Source organism: Pseudophryne corroboree, unplaced genomic scaffold, assembly GCF_028390025.1.
Source record: "Pseudophryne corroboree isolate aPseCor3 unplaced genomic scaffold, aPseCor3.hap2 scaffold_1279, whole genome shotgun sequence".
NCBI classification, from domain to species: domain Eukaryota; kingdom Metazoa; phylum Chordata; class Amphibia; order Anura; family Myobatrachidae; genus Pseudophryne; species Pseudophryne corroboree.
Genome location: NW_026967904.1, coordinates 1 through 26,202, shown reverse-complemented (window position 1 = coordinate 26,202; position 26,202 = coordinate 1). Strand labels below are relative to the sequence as shown.

At 40.4% G+C, this 26,202-nt stretch overlaps 6 non-coding genes across 6 annotated transcripts; all 6 read left to right on the top strand.

Annotated features, from left to right (window-relative positions):
• Positions 1-3,413: 3,413 nt before the first annotated feature.
• Positions 3,414-3,577, top strand: LOC134993455 (U1 spliceosomal RNA). The gene has a single exon (XR_010197250.1). It is a non-coding gene; the product is annotated as a U1 spliceosomal RNA (small nuclear RNA).
• A 152-nt stretch (positions 3,578-3,729) lies between these two features.
• On the top strand, positions 3,730-3,892 carry LOC134993484 (U1 spliceosomal RNA). The gene has a single exon (XR_010197277.1). It is a non-coding gene; the product is annotated as a U1 spliceosomal RNA (small nuclear RNA).
• A 674-nt stretch (positions 3,893-4,566) lies between these two features.
• LOC134993456 (U1 spliceosomal RNA) lies at positions 4,567-4,730 on the top strand. The gene has a single exon (XR_010197251.1). It is a non-coding gene; the product is annotated as a U1 spliceosomal RNA (small nuclear RNA).
• Positions 4,731-4,881: 151 nt separating this feature from the next.
• On the top strand, positions 4,882-5,045 carry LOC134993485 (U1 spliceosomal RNA). The gene has a single exon (XR_010197278.1). It is a non-coding gene; the product is annotated as a U1 spliceosomal RNA (small nuclear RNA).
• Positions 5,046-19,441: 14,396 nt separating this feature from the next.
• On the top strand, positions 19,442-19,605 carry LOC134993451 (U1 spliceosomal RNA). Its single transcript, XR_010197245.1, has one exon. It is a non-coding gene; the product is annotated as a U1 spliceosomal RNA (small nuclear RNA).
• A 152-nt stretch (positions 19,606-19,757) lies between these two features.
• On the top strand, positions 19,758-19,920 carry LOC134993436 (U1 spliceosomal RNA). The gene has a single exon (XR_010197234.1). It is a non-coding gene; the product is annotated as a U1 spliceosomal RNA (small nuclear RNA).
• Positions 19,921-26,202: the final 6,282 nt, after the last annotated feature.

Here is a 26,202-nt window from a genome sequence, read left to right as displayed (position 1 = left end):
TCACAATACAAATGCTGTCGGTATAGTACAGTTCAAGAACTACAGTACAGGTCAGCCTACACTATAAATCATGAACTGCACTATACATTTAAACAATACAATAGTTAATAAGGCTATGGGTGTGGAGTGTAAGAGGGTGACGGAATCACAAGCCCAAAGCTTTATTGAAAGACAGACACATATAAAGGGAGGATTAATAAATACAAAGATACCCTTTACTATAGAATGTAGTCCAATCCGGTCTTTCAACTCTTCCACAACTGAAAAACGGATAGTGTTCCCAAGCCTTCCATCCTGGAATATCTTCAGTCTCTCGCCAATGAAGAAAACAATCCCTCCAGCAGACTCTTCAACCACAATACAATATCACAGCCAAAAGAGCGAGAAGCAACTACACTTGCGTTTAAACAAAATGGCTAAAACTTAGTGGAGGAAAGTGCAGTGCACCAAAACATAAGCTGACACAATCATGGAGAATGCGCCAGCATATATGCTCTTCTGTCTATATTTTCCAAACCTGCTCTTGTCCCCTCCAGTTGCTCCATGTAGATTTGACGTCTGGCAAGGTGCATAACTCACTGACAAACAGGCACACTCCTGCATGAGTTTTCTCTCTCACTAGCTGGATGATACACATTCATTTGCATGTGCTCCACCTCCGACACACCGCCCACCCAACCACCCAGTCACCAGAGCCACCCACAAGCCAACTGGCTCCGTGATTTAATTTGCACAGTGCAGTCATCCAGGCAGCATGTCCTTCTCAATGGAATAATCTCTGGTTCCATGGAATCTTCCGCATTGGAATGCTGCGGAACAAAAAGGATTTAAACATTCAGCTTGCTAGCATTCAATGTACCTGCGGTTTGGTTCTAGCACATGGGTCTTCATCCTGTGGCCCTCCAGCTGCTGTGAAACTACACATCCCAGCATGCCCTGCCACAGTTTTGCTATTAAGGTATGCTAAAACTGAGGCAGGGCATGCTGGGATATGTAGTTCCACAGCAGCTGGAGGGTCGCAGGTTGAAGACCCATGTTCTAGCATGCCTGTTCTATGATGCATGTTCCGTGATGTCACAATCAGCTTGGAATGGGGTGTCTAGCATGCATATGCTGACAGCCACTTGAGGCAGACACACATCAGGAGATGCAGCATATCGGAGGTCTTCGATGCCTTTCCAGCAAATGCACACCACCAGCTGCTGGTCTGGACACAAAACAATGCCCACAATTGAAGGCTCAAAATGCCCAACTACAGGATTAATGTAAGTAGTGAATTTAGGAATGAATTTAGAAGTAGGAAATTAAGTTAGTTCACAAGTACATTCAAATTCAGATCTAAAGACTAGGTAGGCCTCACGTCCTGGCAGCACCCAGCATTTAAAAATGCCTTGATTATAGGTAGGGAATTAAATGTAGATAAGAAGTAGACACAAAAGAAGACTCCACAGAGCAATTATCAGGTGTCTTTATCAATTTTTGCATTTAAAAAATCAAGCAATTAGGGAACACAATGTTGCGACAATGTAACCCTATTTGCAAAATAGTACTAAATTAGTTTGTCGATGTAAGACATTTGCAAAGGCGCAAACAAAACACGCTGGAAAATGCAACTGAATCTGTTATTGGAGGTTAGAATAGATGCAGGATCAAGTAGCTCAATGGGTAGGGTGTTTGATTAGAATTTAACAGGTTATAGGTTTGAATCCTGGGTATGATAGTTTGAGGTGTTATTTAATAAAGTATGTTTATATATTAGTCACACATGGCTTACTTGTACAAATGGCATGTCACCAGTTAGTGCTGACTGCTGATATGCCATTTACACAAACATGCCATGTGTGACTGTATATGCATTTAAGGAGGGCACCCCTGCAATACCACAAACCATTGAGTGTCAAGTATACTAGATATATCTTCATATCTCATGTGCTTTCTCTGAGACCAATCTTGTTATGCCCCTTCCCCACAAGGCATGCGCCTTTTGTCCATATTGCAAAAATGGGGGGGGAGGGCATATAATTCTCTGTCACAGGGCACCAAAAAGTCTAGTTATGGCTCTGGTATGCATTATGTAATCTGGCAGACCATCTCTCCAACACTGGCTGGTTGGAATAGAAATCCGGTTATCTATGTGAGCAAATGACCATCAACGATTTACTCTCAAACACTAAAAAATGGACAAAAATGGTCCCCTAAACAAATTGGTTAAATTTTGGGTTTAACCAATTTGTGTAATGACCATTTTTGACCACTTTTCTAGTGTTTGGGAGCAAATGGTTAATTGACATTTGCTCCTATACATTACCAGATTTTCATTCCATCCATCCAGACTGGATAGATAGCCTGACAGATAATTGTGTAGTGTACGCCCAGGATAACTGTTAGTCATGCTTTATTTTATGGCGGCACATAAATGGGTGGACAGATCCAGGGCAAGCACTGCCCACTCATGCATAGTTGTCAACTGATGTGAAGTTCCAGGGGGCAATCTCAGTTATAAAGAGAAGTATCTGGAAATTGTCCCTAGTTAAAAAAAAAAAAAATTTTTTATCAACTCCATTTATTTAGTATGATATCCCAGGTGATAGGATGCCGGCAGTCAGAACAACATACTTTATTAAATAACACATCTCAAACTACCATACCCAGGATTCAAACCTATAACCTGTTGAATTCTAATCAAACACCCTACCTATTGAGCTATTTGATCCTGCATAAAAATTGTGAACATTATATGAAGCTATTGGTACTTTGCAAAAAAAAAGAATCAGCATTACAACGCAGCAGATCCATGCAGTTTGCAGCCACACACTACATGTATCTGCTCAGCCACAATGCTGATTATTTCTTCACAAAGTACAAGGTGAGCTCCAAACAGAATTCTCTAGCTTAGAATTATACCTTTCTTTGCCAAACCTAGAAGTCGGGCCCCCACCCTGGGATCCCCCAGAGGGAGGCCTGCACCGTCATGCGGCAGGCTTGTCCGTTTTGGAAGCAGGCTGATGGGCAGCCCAGGATTGCTTCAGTCTGGGCTTGGCAGGTCTGGAAACATGAGCTTGCTTTGGGTATGCCTGACCTTGGGTACGCTTTACCTGGAGGATGAAAGGGCCAAGAAAAGTACTTTTAGCCTTCTGCGTGGTAGGAGTCATACTAGGTAGGCAAGCTGTTTTAGCAGTAGCCAGATCAGCTACAATCTTATTGAGGTCTTCTCCAAAAGGAGATTCAACTGAGGCAGCACAAGGGAACTCTCATCTGGGGACAACAACTGCAGGGAGAACACATATTTTCAGATGAACATGGTAGGGCAGAAGGCTGCCTAATACTGAAGCACCCCCAAACAACAAATCAAATGCAACTTACTTGACAATGATGTGCCTGAGCAACGGCCCTCCCCAGCCCTATCCCAAATCATACTTATTTTGCATAGGAGATACCATGGTCATGAAGATTGTTCTCCCAGGGTGAGGTTCATTCATTGCATTCTGGGTATGCTGACCCCTGTGATTTCCCCAAATGTGGGAAACTCGACTGCATTATTTGTGGTAGTGGGGGACTGTGTTTGTGCTTTCCTCTGGTCAGCTCTGGTAAAAGTCAGATTTCTTTGTCTCAGATCTTCCTCTAGCCTTGTTCTTCTTTCGAGAGTTCCCTTGTGCTGCCTCAGTTGGATCTCCTTCACTTGACAGGGGGGTGCCCGAGCAGCGACCCTCCCCAGCTCTAGCCCAACTCCTACTTACCTGCCAGGTGAGATACTATGATCATGAAGGTGCTTCTCCCAGGGCAAGGCTCACCCATTGCACTCTGGGTGTGCTGCCCCTGCGATTTCCCCAAATGTGGGAAACTTGACTGCATAATTTGAGTTTTCCCTGGTCGGCTCTCATGTAATTCAGATCTCTTTGTCTCAGGTCTCTCTCCAGCCTAGTTTGCTGTCTGGTTCCACTTCTTTTTTCTTGAGCCCCTCCCTTCTATACCCTTGTGCACTATCCTGACTTCTCCTCCCGTCTGCTTACTTTGTGCCTCCCAATGCACAATGCAAACTACGGGTAGTGCTGCAGGGCCCACACCCTTTTACTTGCTTTACAGAGCAGCTCTGGAGCTGTTACAGTGCCCAGCTGCAGCAAGAAATCAGCTTGAATGCTTCAGGGGCTGGGGAATGGCCAACATGAGCCCCACACCGAAGGAGGGTGGGGGTGCTTTATGCGAACTAGGGGTCATCCAAGCACCACAAAAGGCCTCCATGCCCTGCACGCTCCTTTTCTCTTTTCATATGCAGACGAGGGTTGAAGCCAACTTTGACCCACTGCTTGGATGACATCACCATATTCAAATCCATCTGCTGCAGGCCATCCCCCAGGAATGCTTGCACTAGTTGTTGCATTTGGTTTGTTGTTTGGGGGTGCTTCAGTATTAGGCAGCCTTCTGCCACCCCATGTTCATCTGAAAATATGTGTTCTCCCTGCAGTTGTTGTCCCCAGATGAGAGTTCCCTTGTGCTGCCTCAGTTGAATCTCCTTTACTTGACAGAGATGTGCCTGAGCAGCGGCCCTCCCCAGCCCTATCCCAAATCATACTTATTTTGCATAGGAGATACTATTGTCATGAAGATTGTTCTCCCAGGGTGAGGTTCATTCATTGCATTCTGGGTATGCTGACCCCTGTGATTTCCCCAAATGTGGGAAACTCGACTGCATTATTTGTGGTAGTGGTGGACTGTGTTTGTGCTTTCCTCTGGTCAGCTCTGGTAAAAGTCAGATTTCTTTGTCTCAGATCTTCCTCTAGCCTTGTTCTTCTTTTGAGAGTTCCCTTGTGCTGCCTCAGTTGGATCTCCTTCACTTGAAAGGTAGTGCCCGAGCAGCGACCCTCCCCAGCTCTAGCCCAACTCCTACTAACCTGCCAGGTGAGATACTATGATCATGAAGGTGCTTCTCCCAGGGCAAGGCTCACCCATTGCACTCTGGGAGTGCTGTCCCTTGCGATTTCCCCAAATGTGGGAAACTTGACTGCATAATTTGTGTTTCCCCTGGACGGCTCTCGTATAATTCAGATCTCTTTGTCTCAGGTCTCTCTCCAGCCTAGTATGCTGTCTGTTTCCACTTCTCTTTTCTTGAGCCCCTCCCTTCTATAACCTTGTGAACTATCCTGACTTCTCCTCCCGTCTGCTTACTTTGTGCCTTCCAATGCACAATGCAAACTACAGGTAGTGCTGCAGGGCCCACACCCTTTTACTTGCCTTACAGAGCAGCTCTGGAGCTGTTACAGTACCCAGCTGCTGCAAGAAATCAGCTTGAATGCTTCAGGGGCTGGGGCATGGCCAACATGAGCCCCACACCGAAGGAGGGTGGGGGTGTTTAATGCGAACTAGGGGTCATCCAAGCGTCGCAAAAGGCCGCCATGCCCTGCATATCCCTTTTCTCTTTTCATAAGCAGACGAGGGTTGAAGCCAACTTTGACCCACTGCTTGGATGACATCACTTGCTGCCTTTCCAATGAAGCAAGTTTAATTTAGTAATAGGTGAAAAACCATCCCTACAAAGGTGTTAATCAGATACTTGGCTTTGTGGACACTTTTCAGAGAACAAATTTGTTAGCATAAAAATAAAGCCAGAAAATGAAGAGCTGTTTAATCACTCAATTGGATTTTTCTGCAAGCGTATTTCTTTTTCTCTGCAACCCACTGCTAAGTTGTGCTTCCTAGCTGTTCTTTTATAAAATCACTTAATCAAATCTAACTCTGATTACATCAGAGAAGGCCAGGTACCCTACACCATAAGAGGGGGTTTGAAATTTTGACTTGTCTACTTAAAGATCACCAAAATCTGATAACAAGGTAAATTACGTCCCTGGGTAGGATTGAACCACCAACCTTTTGGTTAATAACCGAACACGCTAACTGATTGCGCCACAGAGACACATTGCAAAAGTATATACTGACAAAGGCTAATAAGCATTCATCTAGAACGTTTCCTAGAAAAACTTTAAAAAGTCAATAATCTGGAGAGTTTTTGTAAGATGTTTCTTCCATCAACCAATGAAGAAACACATTGGTACTTTCCCATGATGAGTGAGTGCTTCAGGATCTCTTGCACTTACATGTGCAGCAGAGTACTGCAATGGAAGCATGCTGGGCCCATAACCCAGAGGTAGGCAGATTGAAACTATCCTCTGCTATATGCATTTTTTTTTGTTAATTAAAGTAATCCAAAACTGGGATTGATATTTTTGCTCTTTTATTTTTACTTAAAGTACAATAACTTTTATTATTTTAATTTGTTTTAATAGTATATTGACAGTATTGTTTTCTTTCAAAAATCCACTTAATTTTCTTTACCCTATTATTCAAATGATAATTGACAAAAACAAACTACATTGTCACCAGAAGAGCAATACAAAATGTACAAGTGATATATTAAAATCATCTTTCCAGCTTGAATTTCAATGATGCATTGGGGCAACGATTTTGTGAGAAACCTCTTCACCCTTAAATAAAGATTTTCTTAATTCCTTACCTGTGTGCTAATTAGATATCACCTTGTTTTCACATTAAACAGACTTCCACATGAGAAAGCAGCAAGGATGCAGTGGCGTTAATGTTTCCTGGTGTCAACCTGTATTATTTCAGTAGATATTGAAATGAGGATGCATCTTGCTGCCTTTCCAATGAAGCATGTTTAATTTAGTAATAGGTGAAAAACCATCCCTACAAAGGTGTTAATCAGATACTTGGCTTTGTGGACTCTTTTCAGAGAACAAATTTGTTAGCATAAAAATAAAGCCAGAAAATGAAGAGCTGTTTAATCACTCAATTGGATTTTTCTGCCAGCATATTTCTTTTTCTCTGCAACCCACTGCTAAATTGTGCTTCCTAGCTGTTTTTTTTTATAAAATCACTTAATCAAATCTAACTCTGATTACATCAGAGTAGGCCAGGTACCCTACACCATAAGAGAGGGTTTGAAATTTTGACTTGTCTACTTAAATATCACCAAAATCTGATCACAAGGTCAATTACGTCCCTGGGTGGGATTGAACCACCAACTTTTTGGTTAATAGCCGTACACACTAACTGATTGCGCTACAGCGACACTTTGCAAAAGTACATACTGACAAAGGCTAATAAGCATTCATCTAGAACGTTTCCTTGAAAAACTTTAAATAGTCAATAATCTGGAGAGTTTTTGTAAGATGTCTCTTCCATCAACCAATGAAGAAACACATTGGTACTTTCCCATGATGAGTGAGTGCTTCAGGATCTCTTGCACTTACATGTGCAGCAGAGTACTGTAATGGAAGCATGCTGGGTCCATAACCCAGAGGTAGGCAGATTGAAATTATCCTCTGCTATATGCATTTTTTTTTGTTAATTAAAGTAATCCAAAACTGGGATTGATATTTTTGCTCTTTTTATTTTACTTAAAGTACAATAACTTTTACCTTTTTAATTTGTTTTAATAGTATATAGACAGTATTGTTTTCTTTCAAAAATCCACTTAATTTTCTTTACCCGATTATTAAAATGGTAATTGACAAAAACAAACTACATTGTCACCAGAAGAGCAATACAAAATGTACAAGTGATATATTAAAATCATCTTTCCAGCTTGAATTTCAATGATGCATTGGGGCAACGATTTTGTGAGAAACATCTTACCATTAAATAAAGAATTTCTTAATTCCTTACCTGTGTGCTAATTAGATATCACCTTGTTTTCACATTAAACAGACTTCCACATGAGAAAGCAGCAAGGATGCAGTGGCGTTAATGTTTCCTGGTGTCAACCTGTATTATTTCAGTAGATCTTGAAATGAGGATGCATCTTGCTGCCTTTCCAATGAAGCATTTTTAATTTAGTAATAGGTGAAAAAACATCCCTACAAAGGTGTTAATCAGATACTTGTCTTTGTGGACTCTTTTCAGAGAACAAATTTGTTAGCATAAAAATAAAGTCAGAAAATGAAGAGCTGTTTAATCACTCAATTGGATTTTTCTGCCAGCATATTTCTTTTTCTCTGCAACCCACTGCTAAATTGTGCTTCCTAGCTGTTTTTTTTATAAAATCACTTAATCAAATCTAACTCTGATTACATCAGAGTAGGCCAGGTACCCTACACCATAAGAGAGGGTTTGAAATTTTGACTTGTCTACTTAAATATCACCAAAATCTGATCACAAGGTCAATTACGTCCCTGGGTGGGATTGAACCACCAACTTTTTGGTTAATAGCCGTACACACTAACTGATTGCGCTACAGCGACACTTTGCAAAAGTACATACTGACAAAGGCTAATAAGCATTCATCTAGAACGTTTCCTTGAAAAACTTTAAATAGTCAATAATCTGGAGAGTTTTTGTAAGATGTCTCTTCCATCAACCAATGAAGAAACACATTGGTACTTTCCCATGATGAGTGAGTGCTTCAGGATCTCTTGCACTTACATGTGCAGCAGAGTACTGTAATGGAAGCATGCTGGGTCCATAACCCAGAGGTAGGCAGATTGAAATTATCCTCTGCTATATGCATTTTTTTTTGTTAATTAAAGTAATCCAAAACTGGGATTGATATTTTTGCTCTTTTTATTTTACTTAAAGTACAATAACTTTTACCTTTTTAATTTGTTTTAATAGTATATAGACAGTATTGTTTTCTTTCAAAAATCCACTTAATTTTCTTTACCCGATTATTAAAATGGTAATTGACAAAAACAAACTACATTGTCACCAGAAGAGCAATACAAAATGTACAAGTGATATATTAAAATCATCTTTCCAGCTTGAATTTCAATGATGCATTGGGGCAACGATTTTGTGAGAAACATCTTACCATTAAATAAAGAATTTCTTAATTCCTTACCTGTGTGCTAATTAGATATCACCTTGTTTTCACATTAAACAGACTTCCACATGAGAAAGCAGCAAGGATGCAGTGGCGTTAATGTTTCCTGGTGTCAACCTGTATTATTTCAGTAGATCTTGAAATGAGGATGCATCTTGCTGCCTTTCCAATGAAGCATTTTTAATTTAGTAATAGGTGAAAAAACATCCCTACAAAGGTGTTAATCAGATACTTGTCTTTGTGGACTCTTTTCAGAGAACAAATTTGTTAGCATAAAAATAAAGTCAGAAAATGAAGAGCTGTTTAATCACTCAATTGGATTTTTCTGCCAGCATATTTCTTTTTCTCTGCAACCCACTGCTAAATTGTGCTTCCTAGCTGTTTTTTTTATAAAATCACTTAATCAAATCTAACTCTGATTACATCAGAGTAGGCCAGGTACCCTACACCATAAGAGAGGGTTTGAAATTTTGACTTGTCTACTTAAATATCACCAAAATCTGATCACAAGGTCAATTACGTCCCTGGGTGGGATTGAACCACCAACTTTTTGGTTAATAGCCGTACACACTAACTGATTGCGCTACAGCGACACTTTGCAAAAGTACATACTGACAAAGGCTAATAAGCATTCATCTAGAACGTTTCCTAGAAAAACTTTAAATAGTCAATAATCTGGAGAGTTTTTGTAAGATGTTTCTTCCATCAACCAATGAAGAAACACATTGGTACTTTCCCATGATGAGTGAGTGCTTCAGGATCTCTTGCACTTACATGTGCAGCAGAGTACTGTAATGGAAGCATGCTGGGTCCATAACCCAGAGGTAGGCAGATTGAAATTATCCTCTGCTATATGCATTTTTTTTTGTTAATTAAAGTAATCCAAAACTGGGATTGATATTTTTGCTCTTTTTATTTTACTTAAAGTACAATAACTTTTACCTTTTTAATTTGTTTTAATAGTATATAGACAGTATTGTTTTCTTTCAAAAATCCACTTAATTTTCTTTACCCGATTATTAAAATGGTAATTGACAAAAACAAACTACATTGTCACCAGAAGAGCAATACAAAATGTACAAGTGATATATTAAAATCATCTTTCCAGCTTGAATTTCAATGATGCATTGGGGCAACGATTTTGTGAGAAACATCTTACCCTTAAATAAAGATTTTCTTAATTCCTTACCTGTGTGCTAATTAGATATCACCTTGTTTTCACATTAAACAGACTTCCACATGAGAAAGCAGCAAGGATGCAGTGGCGTTAATGTTTCCTGGTGTCAACCTGTATTATTTCAGTAGATATTGAAATGAGGATGCATCTTGCTGCCTTTCCAATGAAGCAAGTTTAATTTAGTAATAGGTGAAAAACCATCCCTACAAAGATGTTAATCCGATACTTGGCTTTGTGGACACTTTTCAGAGAACAAATTAGTTAGCATAAAAATAAAGCCAGAAAATGAAGAGCTGTTTAATCACTCAATTGGATTTTTCTGCCAGCATATTTCATTTTCTCTGCAACCCACTGCTAAATTGTGCTTCCTAGCTGTTTTTTGATAAAATCACTTAATCAAATCTAACTCTGATTACATCAGAGTAGGCCAGGTACCCTACACCATAAGAGGGGGTTTGAAATTTTGACTTGTCTACTTAAAGATCACCAAAATCTGATGACAAGGTCAATAACATCCCTGGGTGGGATTGAACCACCAACCCTTTGGTTAATAACCAAACACACTAACCGATTGCACCACAGAGACACTTTGCAAAAGTACATACTGACAAAGGCTAATAAGCATTCATCTAGAACGTTTCCTAGAAAACTTTAAAAAGTCAATAATCTGGAGAGTTTTGTAAGATGTTTCTTCCATCAACCAATGAAGAAACGCATTGGTACTTTCCCATGATGAGTGAGTGCTTCAGGATCTCTTGCACTTACATGTGCAGCAGAGTACTGCAATTGAAGCATGCTGGGCCCCTTAACCCAGAGGTAGGCAGATTGAAACTATCCTCTGCTATATGCATTTTTTTTTTGTTAATTAAAGTAATCCAAAACTGGGATTGATATTTTTGCTCTTTTATTTTTACTTAAAGTACAATAACTTTTACCATTTTAATTTGTTTTAATAGTATATTGACAGTATTGTTTTCTTTCAAAAATCCACTTAATTTTCTTTACCCTATTATTAAAATGGTAATTGACAAAAACAAACTACATTGTCACCAGAAGAGCAATACAAAATGTACAAGTGATATATTAAAATCATCTTTCCAGCTTGAATTTCAATGATGCATTGGGGCAACGATTTTGTGAGAAACATCTTCACCCTTAAATAAAGATTTTCTTAATTCCTTACCTGTGTGCTAATTAGATATCACCTTGTTTTCACATTAAACAGACTTCCACATGAGAAAGCAGCAAGGATGCAGTGGCGTTAATGTTTCCTGGTGTCAACCTGTATTATTTCAGTAGATATTGAAATGAGGATGCATCTTGCTGCCTTTCCAATGAAGCAAGTTTAATTTAGTAATAGGTGAAAAACCATCCCTACAAAGATGTTAATCAGATACTTGGCTTTGTGGACACTTTTCAGAGAACAAATTTGTTAGCATAAAAATAAAGCCAGAAAATGAAGAGCTGTTTAATCACTCAATTGGATTTTTTTGCCAGCATATTTCTTTTTCTCTGCAAACCACTGCTAAATTGTGCTTCCTAGCTGTTTTTATAAAATCACTGAATCAAATCTAACTCTGATTACATCAGAGAAGGCCAGGTACCCTACACCATAACAGGGGTTTTTGAAATTTTGACTTGTCTACTTAAAGATCACCAAAATCTGATAACAAGGTCAATTACATCCCTGGGTGGGATTGAACGACCAACCTTTTGGTTAATAGCCGTACACACTAACTGATTGCGCCACAGCGACACTTTGCAAAAGTACATACTGACAAAGGCTAATAAGCATTCATCTAGAACGTTTCCTAGAAAAACTTTAAATAGTCAATAATCTGGAGAGTTTTTGTAAGATGTTTCTTCCATCAACCAATGAAGAAACACATTGGTACTTTCCCATGATGAGTGAGTGCTTCAGGATCTCTTGCAATTACATGTGCAGCAGAGTACTGTAATGGAAGCATGCTGGGTCCATAGCCCAGAGGTAAGCAGATTGAAACTATCCTCTGCTATATGCGTTTTTTTTTGTTAATTCAAGTAATCCAAAACTGGGATTGATATTTTTGCTCTTTTATTTTTACTTAAAGTACAATAACTTTTACCATTTTCATTTGTTTTAGTGCAAATGGCATATCAGCAGTCAGCACTAACTGGTGACATGCCATTTGTACAAGTAAGCCATGTGTGACTAATATATAAACATGCTTTATTAAATAACACTTCAAACTATCATACCCAGGATTCAAACCTATAACCTGTTGAATTTTAATCAAACACCCTACCCATGGAGCTACTTGATCCTACATCTTTTCTAACCTCCAAAAACAGATTCAGTTGCATTTTCCAGCGTGTTTTGTTTGCGCCTTTGCAAATGTCTTACATCGACAAACTTATTTAGTACTATTTTGCAAATAGGGTTACATTGTCGCAACATTGTGTTCCCTAATTGCTTGATTTTTTAAATGCAACAATTGATAAAGACACCTGATAATTGCTCTGTGGAGTCTTATTTTGTGTTTTGTGTTTAGTCTTTAGATCTGAATTTGAATGTACTTGTGAACTAACTTAATTTCCTACTTCTAAATTCATTCCTAAATTCACTACTTACATGAATCCTGTAGTTGGGCATTTTGGGACTTCGATTGTGGGCATTGTTTTGTGTCCAGACCAGCAGCAGGTGGTGTGCATTTGCTGGAAAGGCATCGAAGACCTCCGATATGCTGCATCTCCTGATGTGTGTCTCCCTCAAGTGGCTGTCAGCAAATGCCTGCTAGACACCCCATTCCAAGCTGATTGTGACATCATGGAACATGCATCATAGAACAGGCATGCTAAAACATGGGTCTTCAACCTGCGACCCTCCAGCTGCTGTGGAACTATACATCCCAGCATGCCCTGCCTCAGTTTTAGCATACCTTAATAGCAAAACTGTGGCAGGGCATGCTGGGATGTGTAGTTTCACAGCAGCTGGAGGGCCACAGGATGAAGACCCATGTGCTAGAGCCAAGCCGCAGGTACATTGAATGCTAGCAAGCTGAATATTTAAATCCTTTTTGTTCAGCAGCATTCCAATGCGGAAGATTCCATGGAACCAGAGATCCTTCCATTGAGAAGGACATGCTGCCTGGATGACTACACTGTGCAAATTAAATCACGGAGCCAGTTGGCTTGTGGGTGGCTCTGGTGACTGGGTGGTTGGGTGGGTGGTGTGTCGGAAGTGGAGCGCATGCAAATGATTGTGTATCATCCAGCTAGTGAGAGAGAAAACTCATGCAGGAGTGTGCCTGCTTGTCAGTGGGTTATGCACCTTGCCAGACGTTAAATCTACATAGAGCAGCTGGAGGGGACAAGAGCAGGTTTGCAAAATATAGATAGAAGAGCATATATGCTGGCGCATTCTCCATGATTGTGTCAGCTTATGTTTTGGTGCACTGCACTTTCCTCCACTAAGTTTTAGCCATTTTTGTTAAGCTCAAGTGTAGTTTCTTCTCGGCCTTTTGGCTGTGATCTTGTATCGTGGTTGAAGGGTCTGCTGGAGGGAGGGATTGTTTTCTTCATTGGCGAAAGACCAAAGATATTCCAGGATGGAAGGCTTGGGAACACTATCTGTTTTTCAGTTGTGGAAGAGCACAGAGGTCGGATTGGACTACATTCTATAGTAAAGGATATCTTTCTATTTATTGACCCTCCCCTTATATGTGTCTGTGTTACAATAAAGCTTCGGTTTTGTGAATCCCTCACCCTCTTACACTCCACACCCATAGCCTTATTAACTGTTGTATTATTGTATAGTTTAAATGTATAGTGCAGTTCATGATTTATAGTGTAGACTGGCCTGTGCTGTAGTTCTTGAACTGTACTATACCGTCAGCATTTGTATTGTGTTTTGGCTGTGCTGCAACACTGTATTTATGTGTGCAATGTTTATGTATGTTTTTTTTTATGTCAATAAAGACTGCTTTTTCAAGCCAATATCTGAAAACAATCAATGTTTATCTTTGATGGCAATAAAAGTGGTATGATATTTGATGCTTTTGAAATCCAATATCTGATATGTCCCCTATCTGGGAACCATATATTAAATGGCTTTTCAGAAAAGGGAGATGGGAGAAGAGCTTTCAGTACTTGTAGGACCGATGCACATAAAGAAGCAAAAAAACATACCTAAACATTACACACATAAGTACCACGTTGCGGCACAGCCAAAACACAATAGAAATGCTGACGGTATAGTACAGTTCAAGAACTACAGCACAGGCCAGCCTACACTATAAATCATGAACTGCACTATACATTTAAACTGTACAATAATACAACAGTTAATAAGGCTATGGGTGTGGAGTGTAAGAGGGTGAGGGAATCACAAGCCCGAAGCTTTATTGAAAGACTGACACATATAAGGGGAGGATTAATACATAGAAAGACATCCTTTACTATAGAATGTAGTTCAATCCGGTCTTTCAACTCTTCCACAATTGAAAAACGGATAGTGTTCCCAAGCCTTCCATCCTGGAATATCTTTGGTCTTTCGCCAATGAAGAAAGCAATCCCTCCCTCCAGCAGACCCTTCAACCACAATACAAGATCACAGCCAAAAGGCCGAGAAGCAACTACACTTGAGCTTAACAAAAATGGCTAAAACTTAGTGGAGGAAAGTGCAGTGCACCAAAACATAAGCTGACACAATCATGGAGAATGCGCCAGCATATATGCTCTTCTATCTATATTTTGCAAACCTGCTCTTGTCCCCTCCAGCTGCTCTATGTAGATTTAACGTCTGGCAAGGTGCATAACCCACTGACAAGCAGGCACACTCCTGCATGAGTTTTCACTCTCACTAGCTGGATGATACACAATCATTTGCATGTGCTCCACCTCCGACACACCACCCACCCAACCACCCAGTCACCAGAGCCACCCACAAACCAACTGGCTCCGTGATTTAATTTGCACAGTGTAGTCATCCAGGCAGCATGTCCTTCTCAATGGAAGGATCTCTGGTTCCATGGAATCTTCCGCATTGGAATGCTGCGGAACAAAAAGGATTTAAATATTCAGCTTGCTAGCATTCAATGTACCTGCGGCTTGGCTCTAGCACATGGGTCTTCATCCTGTGGCCCTCCAGCTGCTGTGAAACTACACATCCCAGCATGCCCTGCCACAGTTTTGCTATAAGGTATGCTAAAACTAAGGCAGGGCATGCTGGGATGTGTAGTTCCACAGCAGTTGGAGGGTCGCAGGTTGAAGACCCATGTTTTAGCATGCCTGTTCTATGATGCATGTTCCGTGATGTCACAATCAGCTTGGAATGGGGTGTCTAGCAGGCATTTGCTGACAGCCACTTGAGGGAGACACACATCAGGAGATGCAGCATATCGGAGGTCTTCGATGCCTTTCCAGCAAATGCACACCACCTGCTGCTGGTCTGGACACAAAACAATGCCCACAATCGAAGTCCCAAAATGCCCAACTACAGGATTCATGTAAGTAGTGAATTTAGGAATGAATTTAGAAGTAGGAAATTAAGTTAGTTCACAAGTACATTCAAATTCAGATCTAAAGTCTAGGTAGGCCTCACGTCCTGGCAGCCGCCAGCATTTAAAAATGCCTTGATTAGAGGTACGGAATTAAATGTAGATAAGAAGAAGACACAAAATAAGACTCCGCAGAGCAGTTATCAGGTGTTTTTATCAATTGTTGCATTTAAAAAATCAAGCAATTAGGGAACACAATGTTGCAACAATGTAACCCTATTTGCAAAATAGTACTAAATAAGTTTGTCGATGTAAGACATTTGCAAAGGCGCATCCAAAACACGCTGGAAAATGCAACTGAATCTGTGTTTGGAGGCTAGAATAGGAAATGTGCATCGGTCCTACAAGTACTGAAAGCTCTTCTCCCATCTCCCTTTTCTGAAAAGCCATTTAATATATGGTTCCCAGATAGGGGACATATCAGATATTGCCTTTCAAAAGCAGCAAATATCATACCACTTCTATTGCCATCAAAGATAAACATTGATTGTTTTCAGATATTGGATTGAAAAAGCAGTCTTTATTGACATAAAGAAGCCATAAAACATACAAAAACATTACACACATAAGTACTGTGTTGCAGCACAGCCAAAACACAATACAAATGCTGTCGGTATAGTACAGTTCAAGAACTACAGCACAGGTCAGCCTACACTATAAATCATGAACTGCACTATACATTTAAACAATACAATAGTTAATAAGGCTATGGGTGTGGAGTGTAAGAGGGTGACGGAATCACAAGCCCAAAGCTTTATTGAAAGACAGACACATATAAAGGGAGGATTAATAAATACAAAGATACCCTTTACTATAGAATGTAGTCCAATCCGGTCTTTCAACTCTTCCACAACTGAAAAACGGATAGTGTTCCCAAGCCTTCCATCCTGGAATATCTTCAGTCTCTCGCCAATGAAGAAAACAATCCCTCCAGCAGACTCTTCAACCACAATACAATATCACAGCCAAAAGAGCGAGAAGCAACTACACTTGCGTTTAAACAAAATGGCTAAAACTTAGTGGAGGAAAGTGCAGTGCACCAAAACATAAGCTGACACAATCATGGAGAATGCGCCAGCATATATGCTCTTCTGTCTATATTTTCCAAACCTGCTCTTGTCCCCTCCAGTTGCTCCATGTAGATTTGACGTCTGGCAAGGTGCATAACTCACTGACAAGCAGGCACACTCCTGCATGAGTTTTCTCTCTCACTAGCTGGATGATACACATTCATTTGCATGTGCTCCACCTCCGACACACCGCCCACCTAACCACCCAGTAACCAGAGCCACCCACAAGCCAACTGGCTCCGTGATTTAATTTGCACAGTGCAGTCATCCAGGCAGCATGTCCTTCTCAATGGAATAATCTCTGGTTCCATGGAATCTTCCACATTGGAATGCTGCGGAACAAAAAGGATTTAAACGTTCAGCTTGCTAGCATTCAATGTACCTGCGGTTTGGTTCTAGCACATGGGTCTTCATCCTGTGGCCCTCCAGCTGCTGTGAAACTACACATCCCAGCATGCCCTGCCACAGTTTTGCTATTAAGGTATGCTAAAACTGAGGCAGGGCATGCTGGGGTGTCTAGCATGCATTTGCTGACAGCCACTTGAGGCAGACACACATCAGGAGATGCAGCATATCGGAGGTCTTCGATGCCTTTCCAGCAAATGCACACCACCAGCTGCTGGTCTGGACACAAAACAATGCCCACAATTGAAGGCTCAAAATGCCCAACTACAGGATTAATGTAAGTAGTGAATTTAGGAATGAGTTTAGAAGTAGGAAATTAAGTTAGTTCACAAGTACATTCAAATTCAGATCTAAAGACTAGGTAGGCCTCACGTCCTGGCAGCACCCAGCATTTAAAAATGCCTTGATTATAGGTAGGGAATTAAATGTAGATAAGAAGTAGACACAAAAGAAGACTCCACAGAGCAATTATCAGGTGTCTTTATCAATTTTTGCATTTAAAAAATCAAGCAATTAGGGAACACAATGTTGCGACAATGTAACCCTATTTGCAAAATAGTACTAAATAAGTTTGTCGATGTAAGACATTTGCAAAGGCGCAAACAAAACACGCTGGAAAATGCAACTGAATCTGTTTTTGGAGGTTAGAATAGATGCAGGATCAAGTAGCTCAATGGGTAGGGTGTTTGATTAGAATTTAACAGGTTATAGGTTTGAATCCTGGGTATGATAGTTTGAGGTGTTATTTAATAAAGTATGTTTATATATTAGTCACACATGGCTTACTTGTACAAATGGCATGTCACCAGTTAGTGCTGACTGCTGATATGCCATTTACACAAACATGCCATGTGTGACTGTATATGCATTTAAGGAGGGCACCCCTGCAATACCACAAACCATTGAGTGTCAAGTATACTAGATATATCTTCATATCTCATGTGCTTTCTCTGAGATCAATCTTGTTATGCCCCTTCCCCACAAGGCATGCGCCTTTTGTCCATATTGCAAAAATGGGGGGGAGGGCATATAATTCTCTGTCACAGGGCACCAAAAAGTCTAGTTATGGCTCTGGTATGCATTATGTAATCTGGCAGACCATCTCTCCAACACTGGCTGGTTGGAATAGAAATCCGGTTATCTATGTGAGCAAATGACCATCAACGATTTACTCTCAAACACTAAAAAATGGACAAAAATGGTCCCCTAAACAAATTGGTTAAATTTTGGGTTTAACCAATTTGTGTAATGACCATTTTTGACCACTTTTCTAGTGTTTGGGAGCAAATGGTTAATTGACATTTGCTCCTATACATTACCAGATTTTCATTCCATCCATCCAGACTGGATAGATAGCCTGACAGATAATTGTGTAGTGTACGCCCAGGATAACTGTTAGTCATGCTTTATTTTATGGCGGCACATAAATGGGTGGACAGATCCAGGGCAAGCACTGCCCACTCATGCATAGTTGTCAACTGATGTGAAGTTCCAGGGGGCAATCTCAGTTATAAAGAGAAGTATCTGGAAATTGTCCCTAGTTAAAAAAAAATAAATTTGATCAACTCCATTTATTTAGTATGATATCCCAGGTGATAGGATGCCGGCAGTCAGAACAACATACTTTATTAAATAACACATCTCAAACTACCATACCCAGGATTCAAACCTATAACCTGTTGAATTCTAATCAAACACCCTACCTATTGAGCTATTTGATCCTGCATAAAAATTGTGAACATTATATGAAGCTATTGGTACTTTGCAAAAAAAAAGAATCAGCATTACAACGCAGCAGATCCATGCAGTTTGCAGCCACACACTACATGTATCTGCTCAGCCACAATGCTGATTATTTCTTCACAAAGTACAAGGTGAGCTCCAAACAGAATTCTCTAGCTTAGAATTATACCTTTCTTTGCCAAACCTAGAAGTCGGGCCCCCCACCCTGGGATCCCCCAGAGGGAGGCCTGCACCGTCATGCGGCAGGCTTGTCCGTTTTGGAAGCAGGCTGATGGGCAGCCCAGGATTGCTTCAGTCTGGGCTTGGCAGGTCTGGAAACATGAGCTTGCTTTGGGTATGCCTGACCTTGGGTACGCTTTACCTGGAGGATGAAAGGGCCAAGAAAAGTACTTTTAGCCTTCTGCGTGGTAGGAGTCATACTAGGTAGGCAAGCTGTTTTAGCAGTAGCCAGATCAGCTACAATCTTATTGAGGTCTTCTCCAAAAGGAGATTCAACTGAGGCAGCACAAGGGAACTCTCATCTGGGGACAACAACTGCAGGGAGAACACATATTTTCAGATGAACATGGTAGGGCAGAAGGCTGCCTAATACTGAAGCACCCCCAAACAACAAATCAAATGCAACTTACTTGACAGAGATGTGCCTGAGCAACGGCCCTCCCCAGCCCTATCCCAAATCATACTTATTTTGCATAGGAGATACCATGGTCATGAAGATTGTTCTCCCAGGGTTAGGTTCATTCATTGCATTCTGGGTATGCTGACCCCTGTGATTTCCCCAAATGTGGGAAACTCGACTGCATTATTTGTGGTAGTGGGGGACTGTGTTTGTGCTTTCCTCTGGTCAGCTCTGGTAAAAGTCAGATTTCTTTGTCTCAGATCTTCCTCTAGCCTTGTTCTTCTTTCGAGAGTTCCCTTGTGCTGCCTCAGTTGGATCTCCTTCACTTGACAGGGGGGTGCCCGAGCAGCGACCCTCCCCAGCTCTAGCCCAACTCCTACTTAGTTGCCAGGTGAGATACTATGATCATGAAGTTGCTTCTCCCAGGGCAAGGCTCACCCATTGCACTCTGGGTGTGCTGCCCCTGCGATTTCCCCAAATGTGGGAAACTTGACTGCATAATTTGAGTTTTCCCTGGTCGGCTCTCATGTAATTCAGATCTCTTTGTCTCAGGTCTCTCTCCAGCCTAGTTTGCTGTCTGGTTCTACTTCTTTTTTCTTGAGCCCCTCCCTTCTATACCCTTGTGCACTATCCTGACTTCTCCTCCCGTCTGCTTACTTTATGCCTCCCAATGCACAATGCAAACTACGGGTAGTGCTGCAGGGCCCACACCCTTTTACTTGCTTTACAGAGCAGCTCTGGAGCTGTTACAGTGCCCAGCTGCTGCAAGAAATCAGCTTGAATGCTTCAGGGGCTGGGGAATGGCCAACATGAGCCCCACACCGAAGGAGGGTGGGGGTGCTTAATGCGAACTAGGGGTCATCCAAGCACCACAAAAGGCCTCCATGCCCTGCACGCTCCTTTTCTCTTTCATATGCAGACGTTGAAGCCAACTTTGACCCACTGCTTGGATGACATCACCATATTCAAATCCATCTGCTGCAGGCCATCCCCCAGGAATGCTTGCACTAGTTGTTGCATTTGGTTTGTTGTTTGGGGGTGCTTCAGTATTAGGCAGCCTTCTGCCACCCCATGTTCATCTGAAAATATGTGTTCTCCCTGCAGTTGTTGTCCCCAGATGAGAGTTCCCTTGTGCTGCCTCAGTTGAATCTCCTTTACTTGACAGAGATGTGCCTGAGCAGCGGCCCTCCCCAGCCCTATCCCAAATCAAAAAAACACAAAAACTACCCACACAGGTGTGACCCTCTGTAGGAAATCAGTAGCGCTGTCCCCACCATTTATCGGAGATAATCAATAAATAATTAAAAAATGGCTAATTACTATTAAATTTTAAAACATATAAATCATATTTTATTAACATATATTGCTGCAGCAAAATTGACATACATAAAAATGCATATTGTGTATAGTGGATGCCTTTAATGTAAATGCTCCACATACACAAATGTATATACTTAATTACGTTTATTCTCTGAGGCTTGGATTTTAATAAGCTGACTTCAAAATGTCCACATAGATTAATGATAGACCAATGAGCTCGGCATTTACGGACACTGCTTGCATGAGTATGTCCTTAATTAATTAATGTCCCGAAAAAGATGTGTGCACACATATATCACTTTGAATGGATAGTTACCATGGGCGATAAGTTTTTCATTCACCTCTTTAGAACAGTCTGTTTAGGACCGTCCCAATTGGAAAGACTCCCTCTGCTGGTGCTTGTCCATTTACTGCAGAATATCTGGAGACAATATCCACGGGAATCCGTCCACAGTGCTCCGGCTCCCTCTGCTGGTGGCTAACCGCAATTGCAGGTGGACTGGCTGTTTTGTCGTAGCCAGAAGCCGGTGATCGTGTAAAACAAGCAGGAGGTGATAGTCACTGCCAGTAGGTCCTTCGAAAACGCGTTTCTCCGCCTTCCCAGTGCGTTCAGCGGCTTCCTCAGTTCGAATGACCATCATCCCAATGAACACTTTATATAGCCCCACTTATTTGAAATTCCCGCGGCCATTCGCGCATGCGCACTCAAACGTGCGTTCCAAGCCTCAGTCTCATTACAAACTTTAAATAGACTCCAGCGGCCATTTTAGCTGGTTAAAACACACGATCCAAGCCTCATTATCACACCCGGAAGTTGCATCCATCGTTCTTATTAACAATATCAGAATCAAGCCTCGTTTTAAAACATAATTATCTACAACTTCATATTCAATTATACTGAACTCTAATGCAATTTGCTCAACAAGATTACGTCACTTAGTTTAATCATAATTAATTTATCATGATTACAAGTAATCCATGTCTTATTTGACAACATCAGTACAAATATGACCGTATTTAAGAACAATATTAATACTAGTCAACACATCCTATTTTATTAGCACAGGTGATAAATATATTAAATATACTGCTCAACAGTATCATTACTCGGAAATAAAAGGGGACTAATTTTGATTATAATTTGTACTTTATAATTTATAATTTAGATCCCCACACGCCATCTTGTGGTTCAAATACATAATTACATTAAGATCGAAAATGACATCATTATAACAAATACTTTTGTTAAGGAGGTAGATCAAAACCGATATTTACATTACAAAAGTAGTCATTTACAACGATGGAAGGATAATATACCGAAGGGCCAGTTCCTTCGGATAAAAAGGAATTGTTCCACCAAAGAAGGAGCAAGAGAACAAATGGAATCTCTCTATGGGGCGTTTCTTACGCAGGGGTATCCAATATCTGTTCTTGACCAGGCTTGGAAGGAGGTGGAAAATATGGAAAGAGACCATTTATTGGATACCACCAGCAAAAATACTAGAAAGAAAAATAACAAAATGACGGATAGGACAACAATGTTTGTAACTAAGTATAATACTAGTGCATACAAGATCAAGAGGATAATTAAGAAGAACTTTTCTATTCTCAAGTTGGATGAGATGTTGAACTCCAATGTAGTCCTTAGTGAACAGGTAATATTTCGGAAGTCAGATAGTCTGAAGTCCGCACTAGCTCCAAGTTTTTTTAGGAGACCTGGGGAAAAATCCATGGCTCCAGATGCCCAAGGGGGACAAATAGATACATGGATACCCAAACCGCCATTAGGGTTCCATAAGTGTGGTAGACTAAACTGTACAACATGCAAACACACAAAAAAGAAAACCACACAATTTGTCTCATCTGTATCGGGAGAGAAATTCAATATAAAAAGTTTTCTGAATTGTAGATCCATGTATGTTATCTACGTCTTACAGTGTGGTTGTGGAGCACAGTACGTGGGGCGCACCACTCGGGCACTTCACGTTAGGTTCATGGAGCATAAAAGACAGATAGATAAAAAAGTAGGAAACACCTACCTATACCGCCATATTTTGGAATGCAATGGAGGGAAAAGTGATAATCTACAAATCATGGCAATTGAACAAGTGGCGGTAACCAGTAGAGGAGGTGATAGGTATAAAAGGTTATGTAAGAAAGAGGCTTTCTGGATCTTTAGCCTAAAAACCTTGATCCCGCAGGGTCTGAATGATACGGTTGAGTTAAATAAAATCTAAGTTCAAATGTTTAATATTTATAATATAAATATTTGATTTTTATAAATATCATTCTTGACATATAATATATGGGGGGGTGGGATAGGATATGGTTCCTTATGATGCTGGATTAAGGAGATGGAGATAACAGGATTATGTATAACAATACGAAGGGGTGTAATTATGTATTTGAACCACAAGATGGCGTGTGGGGATCTAAATTATAAATTATAAAGTACAAATTATAATCAAAATTAGTCCCCTTTTATTTCCGAGTAATGATACTGTTGAGCAGTATATTTAATATATTTATCACCTGTGCTAATAAAATAGGATGTGTTGACTAGTATTAATATTGTTCTTAAATACGGTCATATTTGTACTGATGTTGTCAAATAAGACATGGATTACTTGTAATCATGATAAATTAATTATGATTAAACTAAGTGACGTAATCTTGTTGAGCAAATTGCATTAGAGTTCAGTATAATTGAATATGAAGTTGTAGATAATTATGTTTTAAAACGAGGCTTGATTCTGATATTGTTAATAAGAACGATGGATGCAACTTCCGGGTGTGATAATGAGGCTTGGATCGTGTGTTTTAACCAGCTAAAATGGCCGCTGGAGTCTATTTAAAGTTTGTAATGAGACTGAGGCTTGGAACGCACGTTTGAGTGCGCATGCGCGAATGGCCGCGGGAATTTCAAATAAGTGGGGCTATATAAAGTGTTCATTGGGATGATGGTCATTCGAACTGAGGAAGCCGCTGAACGCACTGGGAAGGCGGAGAAACGTGTTTTCGAAGGACCTACTGGCAGTGACTATCACCTCCTGCTTGTTTTACACGATCACCGGCTTCTGGCTACGACAAAACAGCCAGTCCACCTGCAATTGCGGTTAGCCACCAGCAGAGGGAGCCGGAGCACTGTGGACGGATTCCCGTGGATATTGTCTCCAGATATTCTGCAGTAAATGGACAAGCACCAGCAGAGGGAGTCTTTCCAATTGGGACGGTCCTAAACAGACTGTTCTAAAGAGGTGAATGAAAAACTTATCGCCCATGGTAACTATCCATTCAAAGTGATATATGTGTGCACACATCTTTTTCGGGACATTAATTAATTAAGGACATACTCATGCAAGCAGTGTCCGTAAATGCCGAGCTCATTGGTCTATCATTAATCTATGTGGACATTTTGAAGTCAGCTTATTAAAATCCAAGCCTCAGAGAATAAACGTAATTAAGTATATACATTTGTGTATGTGGAGCATTTACATTAAAGGCATCCACTATACACAATATGCATTTTTATGTATGTCAATTTTGCTGCAGCAATATATGTTAATAAAATATGATTTATATGTTTTAAAATTTAATAGTAATTAGCCATTTTTTAATTATTTATTGATTATCTCCGATAAATGGTGGGGACAGCGCTACTGATTTCCTACAGAGGGTCACACCTGTGTGGGTAGTTTTTGTGTTTTTTTGTTCAATATAGGGATTGCAATTATCCCTGTATCAGGAGCAGCAGTCTCCGCCATTGTCTAAAATCTCCTTGATCCAGCGGGTACTGGCGCCGGAGAGTGTATACTTCTGTCCACACAAGGTTGGTGTGTGGGCGGTTGTGTACACATCCAGTATCATTTATTCTTTGATTTGATTGTCTTAGGTAATTGCATCTCGGGCAGCAGGTAACTTGGGGAACCATTGATATGGCAGCGCTTAAGTGCATAGCTGAACGATTGGAAAGACGCAATGTGTATTTAAGAGGGGGGGAAGATATACAAATTATGGAGAGGGATGAGAATTTGGAGGATATGCATGGTTTATTCAATAGACTAGAAAATCTATGTATAGAGGAAACAAGGCACTGGTGGGACCAGGTGTCCTTACAGAAATATTTAGATCAAGGTTTGATACCCAGGGGATTGAGGATTTTAAAGACCTCTACGTTTAAAGAGGACAAGCAGTTTTCAGAGGAATGGAATAAATTACTAGATAATTGTTCCATAAACCTTATGAAATTGCTTGTCAGATTTAGGGAAGACAAAGTTAGTGTGATACAGAAGGAAATTGAAAAGACCCAGGATTTGTTGAAATCTTTTTCTGAAGACGAAGGATTCAATGAAAGAGATCTGAGAGTAAATCGTAAGGTGGAGGATTTTGAAAAAACCTTAGTCTTCAGAAAAAACAACAAACTAAATCGGGATAAATTAGACTATCAAAAGGGAGAGGTTCACACTTACAATAGAAGGAGGGACAACATCTATGACCAAAAACCCTCTAAAAGGGAATTAGGACCCAGACAAAATCTTGAACATAGATTAGGTCATTACAGGGGACCAAGAACCCCAATTGATCGGAGAGATTCCAGGAGTTTTAGGAATCAGGATGAGGGGAATTGGGAACCAAATACCTATAGGAATAGGCATGATAATTTATTCCAACAAAATAGTGTCAAATCCCCAGCCCCATATTCCAAGTGGAGTAGAAGAGACTCTGGAAGGGATGATTGGGTAGATATGGGAGGGAAGAATAGGCAACAGTCGAACACCCATGGTGGCACAAATAATTTTTTGGAGGACAGCCACAGATTCCAAAACCGTCCACAAAGAAAGTACGAAGGAACAGGGTGGTCCGGAAAAAGGCAAAGAGAACAAGAGCCAGAGGAAAGAGAGGAAAAAAGAGTAGGTCAAGTAAAAAACATGAAATTAAAGTGAAGGGAAAAGGGGTTTTTAATTTGTCCTCAAAAAAGTTGGGTCCAGATCAACTGAGATTGCTTGAAAAGGGCTTAAACTTTGCTCCCGCCCAAAAACCCAACTTATTCGATCTATTCGTTGATCTTAATAGATATATCAGAACGCTAAGTAGAAAGCGATATTTCGCGATGAAAAATATGAAGAAAAAAGGTATTGAAGGTAATCCCATTATATTGGATCAGGATGACCAATTAATGGTTGATATATTAGAATCCTTGGCAGATGAATCAACGAATGAGTCGAATAAGGAGGACTATACTAAAATATTTGATGGTAATGGGACAAACAGATTTAAAAATAAGTCTGAGTTTTACCCGCTGACTTATAGAGGGCCCTATATTGAGAGCTTCTATAAGTCAACATTAGAACAATTTAGGGAGATGTGCCAAAAATCAGAGAAACAATCGTTAAAGGATAATTTGAGTACTAAGGAACGATCAGCACTTAAAATCTTGAGGGGGGATCCCTCCTTGACTATTAAACAAGCTGATAAAGGCGGTGGGATTGTGGTAATGGATA